Source organism: Carlito syrichta, unplaced genomic scaffold (assembly GCF_000164805.1).
Source record: "Carlito syrichta isolate Samal-C Ts95f unplaced genomic scaffold, Tarsius_syrichta-2.0.1 Scaffold309186, whole genome shotgun sequence".
Lineage (NCBI taxonomy): Eukaryota > Metazoa > Chordata > Mammalia > Primates > Tarsiidae > Carlito > Carlito syrichta.
In genome coordinates, this window is record NW_007253282.1 from 312,616 (window position 1) to 323,598 (window position 10,983).

The window sequence follows — 10,983 nt, forward strand, 5'->3', positions numbered from 1 at the left end:
GATGAACATGTCTATTACAGATTCTGTCATTCCAGAGAGCCAAAGGCCAAAACAGAGAATGCACACAGCGCCTCCCGTGTGACAGGCAGCATGCTCCCACCAGCCCACGCTGTGCCCTGGTGTCACAGTAGAGCTTCGTATTGATAGGGTTGTAATGCTGCCCACCAGCGAGCCAGACCAAGACAAGAGGGACAGGCAGAGCACAGTGCCCATAAAAATGGCTTTTATACCTACACTTCCTCTATGAAGATTTGTTTCTCAGCTCTAAAAGCCTGTACACAGTCGGTGTTCAACACTAAGTGGATATTTCCTCCTGAATAAATTTTGTGTTCTGTTCCTGAAAGGCCATACTTCACCGTGATATGGAATAACTCTGCTACACTTACACATCCCGTGAAAAAGCAGTCCCTGTACAAAGCACTAGCCATTCCTATCACTCAAAATGTGAGCCCTTTTTCATGATTGCTCTTATTTGGAGTACATAGATTAGGAATGAAGCCCCTTGAGTCATGTGTGTAAATCTCTAGACCAAAACATTAGCTTTCAGTCTGCGCCTATGAGAGGAGTGAAGACTTCGTGAGACTTCAGGACCCAACAATAAAATATTTCTCAACTGTCAAATAATTTACAACATGGAGGATGGGGACAGGACAGGGGCAGGATTCAGATTTTAAAGGAAGCAAGGGCGCAAAACCAGATTACCGTTTCAAACAGGAAAATCAATGGAAGTTGGAATCTTGAGATCCGCCAAGCTTATAACACAAAACACCAGTATCATATAGCAGATATTGGGCACTTAGGAAAACACAAGGTTGGGAAGTCGACTTTTGCTTCCCATCCACATTTCCTGAAGCTCGGGAGGAAGAACAACAGTGGAACTCTGCCAAGGGAGAGGAGGGAGAAGGAGGGGGAGAGGTTTCTTTCATTAAGATCCATCATCTTTGACCCAAAATCAGATCTCATACCTCTCAAAAGACAGTAGTATATTTTTTCTTCCACTGCAGGTAACTTTTACTGATTTCCTTTTAGATGTATAAGCAGTTGGAGCTTTTGAAATTTTTTTAGTTGGGCGGGGTGAGGGCAAAAATGAAAATGTGTGTAAATTGCTGACCCCTGAAAATACTACGTAATTTAATGGGGACAAAAAAAAAAATCTGTATCTCATCAACCTTATGTCCAAGGCTTCGAGTCCACAGAAACCCATATGCAATAAATAGGCACAGAAATAGAAACAAATATCAGTTTATCATCAAGGCAGCAGCCTGCTGTTAAAATACCTAGGACTAACAACAGTGAGTCATGCCTTGCCTTTCCTCCCTCTCTCTCTTCTTTCCTTCCCTCCTCCCTAACTTCCCCATTTTCTTTGCTTTTCTTTTCTACTTATTCTACAAACATTTATTAGACACCTAATACCCTTCCCATAATCATCGCCAGCTGATCTTTTCAGACCCGGCACACGTTTGCATTTTATTTTTGTATCCAAAAATCTGCCTAAAGTTGGGCTAACTTGGGCTGAAGACACAGGGTTCGCTCCCTGCTCCTGGGTGTCCCGGCACCTGCCAGCTGTGCGTCCCTGGAATTGAGGACATCGTGTTTTCAATTTTCTTCAATAAAGCAATGAATCTGGCAATTTGCTGGCCTGCTTCGGCTAAACAGAAAGGACAATTTGAGAAAGATCATAGTTCAGGCCCAGTCAGACGGAAACGATTGAAAACAGAGAGCTGGCCGCTGCGTTTCCCCAATGCAGCTTGCTGTCGCAGTTTGACTGACAAACTGACTTTTTTGAGGTGCTCATGCCCATTTCAGTCAGAGTTTATTGAAGGTGATTTTGATCTTCTCCATGAGGCCACAGCAGTGGCCATGCCATCTGTCACCTTGATTGCATCGTGGATTCTCTGGAGAGAGCGCCATGGCTCCTGATCATTTACAGATTGTGCTGCTCTTGCCTCCATAAGGACCACATGCGCGGAGCCAGATGGTGAACATACACGCTTATTATAAGTCTTTATCTCCGTGCAGGAAGGAGAGGAACCATTAGGTCTCCCTCAGGAGCTCTGCTCCTCTCGACCAGCATGCTGCTCCTCAGCAAATACAGTCTTCTTCAGCTGTCATCGGCCCACCTCTGAAAATTAAAAAAATAAACAATAATTCCATCAGCCGAGGCCGGGGAAACCAAGATGGAACAGCAAAGCAATCCCCTGGCCTTGCCTTCCTTTCTTTTCTCTCACCCCCCACTTGCCTGACTGTCAGCACTAGGTAAAAACAAGTTTGTTTGCAAATGCATCATTAATGTGTTGATTTTTTTTAAGAGATCAAGAGGGTCCGCTGCTTGGAAATAAAGCGACAGGATCCTATTTTTTCGTTACTGGGATTATGGCTTCCATTGTATTGGCCTCATTCTCTTCTATTTAAAGATTTTTGGTTCATTTTACAAATTTTAAAATTCTGTGATGTTTTTCTGAAAAAATCCCAGGAGAGGGAGTACCTGTGTGTCAAAGCATAAGGGACCAGGGAGGGATTTAGATGCCGGGGTCTGTGTACAAGAATGAAAAACCCCAAGTACAGTGGAACTTTGAAAATTTCTTTTTAGTAAACTCTGGTGAGAAAGAGGCAAAATGGGGAGGGCTGGGAATAGGCAAGACAGCTGAGCACGCATGGCTCTGAGCACTGACTGAGCAGATCAGGGACTGCTTGTGAACAAGTGTTTTCTCCCAAACTACCATTGCCTCTCACTATCAGGGATTCAGAAAGAGGCCTTAAAGAACCCAAAGTGGAACTGGAATATGCAAAAATCCATACCGGCAAAACAATACACATTAGTTGTAAAGAAAATGATTCTCAACTTTTTAATGTTTAGGTCTAATTCAGATCTAGTAAGGCACATACATTTTAAATCTGCATTTTGTTCTTTACATATAAATACTCCATCCAGACCAAGATACAGGATATTTCCAGAACTCCAGCTGACTCATATACAGACTCACGAAAAAGCCCACCCCCTATGCCTCCAGGGCTCTAGCTCCAAAATTAACAATATTTTCAAGCTTAGAAGGCTCCCCTCTTTCTCTGTCCTTTTCCTTCTCTTGTGCTCTCTCTCTTTCTCTCTTTCTCTCTCTCTCTCTCTCTCTCTCTCTCACACACACACACACACACACACACACACACACACACACACACACACACACACCTCCTGGCTATGTGGGAAAGCCCCACAGCGAGCAGCTGTACGCAGAAACAGGGAAAGGTTTCCAGTGACCCATAACCTTCAAGTCTCGTCATTTGGGTCATTCATTTAGAATAACTGCCACGATAACCCAATGGTTGCAATTACCTAAATCCAATATCTTTGCTCAGACACTAAATCTGAATGATCCTGGAGTCTGCTAAGACAGTCACACAATTCCTTCTGGTTTAGGTTAAAATGGCACAGGATTTCTCTATCCACTAAATGCCCATGCCAAAACCTCTTATCCACCACAACCTCTTATGCACCATTTCTCTAGGGCCTGACTGTTACAGAAATATCAATATTTGTTGGAAGTGCATGATAAGCTACGACAGAGTGGTTATAAAAAAAAAAAAAAAAACTAGGAACACTACCACTAGGAATACAAACACACACACACACACACACACACACACACAAGTTCTTTACATATCCATGTTGCCTCAAAAAGTAATCCAATCTAAGTCACTTCCTAAACACAAGTCCAAAAGTTATTCTACATGTTTTCTGTACATATTAGGGACTTTTACAGTGGAAATGTGAATAGAAGGTAATAATAATTTGAACAGATCAATAATTTTATTTGTTTTCAATAAACCTAATTTAATTTACCAACTTCTGTGATGGCACTGCATTGTTTACATCTCCTATAAAATAAAACAACTGCTCTTAACAGAATAAAGTCACTACCAAATATCATTAGATGAAGAAACTTAGTGTGGTTTTAACCGAGCATAAATGTGTTTTCAGAGAAGAGATTTATGATCAACTATCCTTAAATTCACTCTTTATTTTCTTTTTCTTTTTTTCTTTTTCTTTATTTCGCTTTGGGGCATCAGGGAATGTGTGAAGGTATGAGTACAAGCAGAAAAAGCACACATTTGATAGACTGTATGTTCACTGTACTTAAGATATTTTGCAAATGATATTTAAAGGCACAAACAAGAAAAAAATGTCATGCCTTCTAAAATAACTCCTGGTCCCTGAACATTAGCCTATAATGGATTCTACCTAAGTACATAGATTTTTTAAAATATCAGCATTCTCCCCACTGTATATCATTTTTCTATCCAGCAGGGACAGGAATCAGTTTGGGATTAACTCTACCTAGCTAAACAGATGATCCTGACCTTTGTATCATCACATTGCTCTGTTCTGTTAGAGCAAAAACCATTTATAGGGAGGTACATTGAAAATCAAATCACCAAATGCAGCTCATCCTCTCCAAAAAGATGGAAGATAATCAGGTATAACATAGTGCATTTGATTAAAAATAAAAATTTGACTTTTTAAAGTATAAAAAATTAGAAAGGCCAAAGGAGAAAAAAAGGGAAACTGGTTTTGATTCCTTCATGTTAATGAAATGTGCTAACATAATGAAGGCTTCCAGGCCCCCACATGGAGAGAAGATAATTCGGCAACTCTGAAGTGCTGAGTGTCTTTAATTCCAGTTCTAGTTTTGTCACTTCCAGTGAGGCTAGGATCAGAAGCTCAGGACAGTCCCTCCAACTATGACCAAGGTGTTAAGGTACAGGAAAGACAAGAGGGCATGGAATAGAGCTGGGGTTGAACTCAGACTCTTATTGGCTTTGCACTTGGGTGGGTCCCTTACTTTCTTTGAGCCTCATATTTGCTATCTGCCAATGAATAAAACAATACCAATTTCCCAAGTGAGGATTAACTTTGACAAATGGGAAAACATCTCACATCTATCTGGCATGTACTAAGCCCCTAAAGCATGCTGAAAATGAAATTAAACCAGAACAAATGTCACCATATCTGTTAAAAGATAATTCTGCAAATGCAAATACAATGCAATCATTAGGTTTCAATGTAGAAACCATATTTAATAAGGCAGCCAGAGTGTTAAATGCATACCTGATGGTGTAGTAGAATGGTGTAGTAAGATGGAGGTGATGGAGAACAATGACCCTGCCTTCAGTTTAGGCTCCACCCACTGTTTGATAACACTGTGACCTTGGGCCTGTTACTTAAATTCCCAGTGTTCCAGTTTCTCCAGCTGAAAAATGGGGGTGATGGCTGTCAGGATTAGATGAGATAATATAGGCAACATGCCTGGCAAATTATAAGCACAATAAAAGTTAGCTAGCATTCAGAGTATGCCCGAAGGCTGTGAAACAGCAGCTCATGATTTCATCTTTTACTAACTTTTTCATCCTTTACTAACTTTTGGCTCTAGTGTAGCAAAAATAAAAACATATTGAAGCTCCAAAGCCCAGGAAACTGACAAGAATTCATTGTTCACTTTTATTTGCTATTTTCAGTTTTAGATGTTTGCTAGTTGGAACCACTGTTTATTTTATTTCATTGCTGTAAACTGTACCTATAAACTTACTAAGCTGTATCACATCACACACACGTGCGTGAGTGCGCACACACATGCACACATGCATCATTCTTTGTTCAAGGTGGGTGCAGCTGGATCTTTGTAAACCCACAACTATTACTGGGAAAACACTTTCAAGCATAACATGAAAAGGAGTGGCATTATTTTGGACTCAAAGTTAAAAGATTTGGATGTTGGTCCTAACCCTACCATTTAACCTTGAGTAAAGCACATACCATCTCTGCTTCTGTTTCCTCTGTAAGGTATATATTGAAATGGCTTCTCATTTCATGGGGTTTCTGTAAGGATCAAATCTGTGAAAAGACTTTGAAGAATACAAAACACTATACGAACCTAAATATTAGGTATTGGTATCAGATATTAAAGACAGCATTATCACCAAACAAACATTAATGAGTATTATTAAAACAGATTAATGAAGATTTTGTAATAAATGTGCAACTACCAGAAATGAATTAAATTCTAGCTGGAAAGCCAGAGCACCAAAAGTCATCGCATTCTGAACCACAAGGCCAATACGGAGATATATCTAAATTCTGTTCCCAGGGGTCTCCAGAGTTTCCGGATCAAATGATTCTGATTAATAGAGTGGACAAATAGGGCTCACACTTTAATTTTGCTTCTTCCTATCTTTGAGAATATTTTCAATATTACAATGTCTATCCCCCAAATAGCATAAGACCCAAATAAAAGTAAATCCAACAAAATCTGCTTAACTCAGGCTGCTTTAAAATAAGAGTTCATACAATGGGACAGTTGGTCCCAATCCTAGTTTAATATGTCTGCAGTACAAAGGGTCTTTGCTGCCTCCTGTTTCTGCAGGGGAAAAAAAGAGCTTATTAAAATAAATGTAGACTAGGATTTAAGCCTCTAATAGGAATAAAAAAGCAATAATTGCAATAATAATACACAAATCTACTCTTTCAGGATATTTCTTTTCCTTGCACTGTAATTTAAATTATTAAAATTCAAATGTCAAGGATCATATTATATAAATGTAAAAAACAGAAAATAATTATATATTTTTTAATGTTCCAGAGATTCTGGAATAGGATGCCAACCTAAAGGCAGTTCTAAACATAAATTTGAATAATTTACACTGAACAAAATTCAAATCTATCTAGCATTAGGCAACACGTAGACACCTAGCCTTTTCTCTCTCTCTGTCATTAGATAAGGTAGGCATTAGAAGCTAATTGATCATGATTACATGATTATAATTATTATTGTAAATAATATTTTAATGTGTAAAAATCAGTGTGTGTATGTGTGTGTGTGTGTGTGTGTGTGTGTGTGTGTGTGTGTGTGTTCAAGCCAAATTCAACTAGCAGGCAGTGATCACACATCTCATCTTGTGAATGGCATTAGATATCTTGTTCAAAATCTCTGATTAATCTGATTAAGCCAGCAAGTGAATAATCCTTTAATCCTCTCAAGAATACAGTTTATGTCTGCTGAGTGTCAAATTTAAGACTGGTAAGTTGTAAATAACTGAAACTTAAGTGAAAGGAAGAGGGAAAACGCAGGAACTCAAAGTCAAACTGTTGTCTCTTGTCCAGGTTCTGTCTTTTGTGGGTGACCTTCTTGGCTGAAATAGGAATGAGAAAAATTAGGACAAATAATAAATCATCCTCTGGTGGTGGCTCTGTGACAGCTAGCATATCAGTCACCGAGGACCAATCTGCTGGCTTGTGCTTCTCTTTCCCCAACCAGTTTAATTATAAATTAATGGATACTGCCTTTGCTTCTCATTTCATTTTGGAGCAGAAATGCTTAAAACCAGATATTTATTTTATAGTTGGAAAACTCTCTCAGAAGCTAAAAATTGCTAAATATTTTTGCAGAATTTACAGAAGCAAGAAAATGAACATCCTTCCATTAAAATCTCAGTTAGAAGCTACACTTTAGCCAACGTTATTACATTTAGAACAAGGAGCTCAATGAATTGAGCTGCCTTGATACTGTTTCATTGTTATGCATCAGATTTAAATAATTTAAATAATAACGATGAGATAAAGCAATGTGGAAAGGTGAGTGGACGAGGGTGGTTAGTTTGCTACCCAAGGAAAATAAAAAGTTTAAAAATATATATTTTAAGTCAACTGGCTTGCTTGCTTGGGGCATTTGACCACCTACTTTTAGCTAAAATAGGGATATATATATATATGTCATCCCAATCAACAACTTATGATGTCTGTAGCCCAAATTATTGTGAATTTGTTTACCTGAAATGTCTTTTGTGTTGGTTGTTTATGAAATCATCTCCTTCTCCTAAAAACCTTGACCAATATCTATTATAAGGGCAAGACCACTAGAAGAGATTAATCCACCACGCAACTACTTTTTCATTTTCTTGTGTAGCATAAGTCAGAGAGATCTAGACTAACTAAAGTACTAGCCTGCCTTGACAAGCAGAAAGTCTATATTATCCCTTAATTCCTCAGGATGTGAGGAAATGAGGAAAAGGAAGAACACCCCTCCCAACCTTGTGTATAGATTTAGAGACAGCGTCTCACTCTGGGAGGCAAAGCAGAGAATAGAACTGATCACTCTGCTCCTTGCTGTTTGGGCTATGGTGTAGCACCTACTGTTTTGTTTTGTTTTTTTCCTTTTTCCTTTTGCAGTGAAGCTCAGAGAAACTGCAAGCTCAGGAACCAATGGAGGGAAGCTCATGGAGAAAGCCCTCTCCTGGCTTTCTCTATGTCTGCCTGGATTAAGATGCTGCACTTCTAAGCGTGTCCCAAACATATGGAGGTAAAACGGGGTGAGGAGTTTCTGATTCCTGCACAACTAGCCACATCCGCAGCCCACTGGATCCTGCACTGCAGAGTCTGCCAGCCCCTGTGAGCAAAGTTTCAGCAGTGCTAACTTAAGTGTCTTCCTCTAATGTTCACACATTTGGCATAATATAGTATTTTCAGTTCTTTATTTTTAATCAGGTTGGCAAATGTCTCACGTCTCTGGCTCTTTCTTCCCATCTACACAGTGGTAATGGCTTATGTAATTATTACTTGCTGCATGATCTGTTATCCCTGTGGATGTTTAGGTTCACATTATCTTTAACCCCATCCACCTTTGACAGTGAACTCTTCCCCGGTAGCCTCAGCTGGGGATCAGCTGGCGCCTGATTTTGAAGGGTAGGACCAACACTCAAGCCCTGAGGACCAAAGACCTCATTACAGCTTCCGGACTAAGAATGACTCAAAGCTGAGAGAGCAGGTTGAGGATTTCCTGCAGCCTTTTCTAAGGCTTGGAGAGCTGACCAAGGAAACTGAGAATAGTTATCAGCCACCTCCATGAATAAGTTGTCTGCCAGAGGGGTGAGTATGTGGAGATGAATCCCAACATGGGTAGCAAACTGTGAAGTGGCCTTGTTTTGCATTTGTTTAAGGAGTAAGGAGTCTCTTAAAACACAAAGAGCAGTATTTGCCAACTGTGTAAGATCACTTCTAAAATTATTTTACAATAAATCTAACTATGAATAAATATCTAAAAGAACACATGTATAAATTGAGTCATTTGTAATTTTGCTGTTTCTGATTGTATATATCATCTAATTTGTTGTCTTTGAACTCTGCTCTCTTACCTTCTCATAATCACAATTACTCACATTGCAGAATAGCAGCCACACTCTTTTACATTTTTGTGACATATATGTCAACATCCCTCACTTTTTCCATTTATTTACTCATTCGTTCATGCAACAAATGTTTATGAAAGTTTGTCAAGTGCACAGACATAATGATACTATGATTTGAAATGATGCAGGGATCTCCTTGGTATATTCCATGCAGAGTCCATAAGACAGCCTATGCAATCACGGCTGTTTCATAGACTGAAGCCTGGATGAAGAGCAAACATGAAGTCACTGAATCTCTGTCCAGTTCATTCCATGAGACTCAGAAGGCTACTACCAAAGTGCATAAGATAAATTACAGCCATCCCACTCTCCTCTTACTATGATGGTGCCTATATATCTGGTTTTAGATTTACCTCTTCCTTTTGAGAACATCTTAAAATTTCTAGTGACTCTAAGAAAAGCCCATATATGCAGGCAAATGCTTATATGATCTAGAGTCCCCATTGATAAAAAGGAAAATTTTTAAGTATTAGAAGTGGCAAAAGTGAAAAGTTGACCTTTAGAAAATTTTAAGACTTTGAAATCTATTCCTAGTTGTTTCCAAAGCCAGACTGGAAAAGCAGAAGATGGAGTGTTGGAGCCTATTTCTACACTGGATCTAGAACTTGGAAGTCTCAGTCAGTCTCTGTCTTCCTTAGCCCCTCAACTCTAAGCAATGGGAGTTTAGACCAGTAGGTTCACCCACATCAAGGCTCTCAGCTACTCTGGCCAAGAAATGTTCTATATCATTAAGCTCAGCTCCACTAGCCAGTGATGTCTAGTTTGCTCAAATCTTTGTGTAATAAATCTGGCATCTGGGGTGGGATCTGAGTCCTCAAAATGTTTTAGGGTTCCAGGTCTTCTCTAAGATGCTGTATATTTGCTCAGACTAAATAACTGGACCAGACCTCAATTCCAGTGCCAGATCCTTTGAGCCTTAGTCTAATACAATGGGCCCCCAAACCCTGCCTAGCTCTTTCCAGTCCTGCCTTAGATGGTCCTAGACCCTACTTCTCATACCTTTAGTCAACTATTAGGTCTTTTTTTTAAAACATAAAGATTTCCCAAGGCACTGCCATCCCTATGACTTCTGGAGTAGCATCACCAGGAGATTCCTACCATGCCTCAGCTACCAGACTAGACCCTCTTGAATATCTGCTCCAATTCCCCATTGCACACTGTTGTTTCTTGTTGACCACTCTTGCAGTGTCTAAGAGACAGCTTACTATTTAAGATCCTTCTCCTGGCTCAAGTTTCAGCATTCTACTCTTTTCCTTTGACTCATGCGACCAACGTCCTCATGGACAACCTTTCCTGAGTTATCCCACTAGGATCTACTGGGGAAGATTTCTAAAGAATGTGAGAAAGCACAAGTGGATTTTAGACATTTTACTGGTTTTGAGGTTCCCCTAGAATTTACTGACCCTTGGAGTTTCCCCCAAGTTCCCAAGGCCAGCCTAGACCAAGAGCAGACTTCCTGGAACTATCAAAGAAAAAATGTATACCTCTACTTTCTAGACTGAGATGCAGAAGTGGCCAATGGCCACAATATACAATGTATTTTCTTGTGTTAGTATATTTTACTCTCTGGCCGGCTGTCCTAAAACGTGACACAAATGAATTTATTACCTCTAGTACTATAGCAACCGGCATGGTGTCGAATGTTTTTAAATAGAAAAAAACCCTGAATTTTATCACTTAGTTTTACTTCCCAATGATATGTTTTTACCATGTTCTTTGATCCCAAAACAAAAAAAAAAGTTCAAGAAA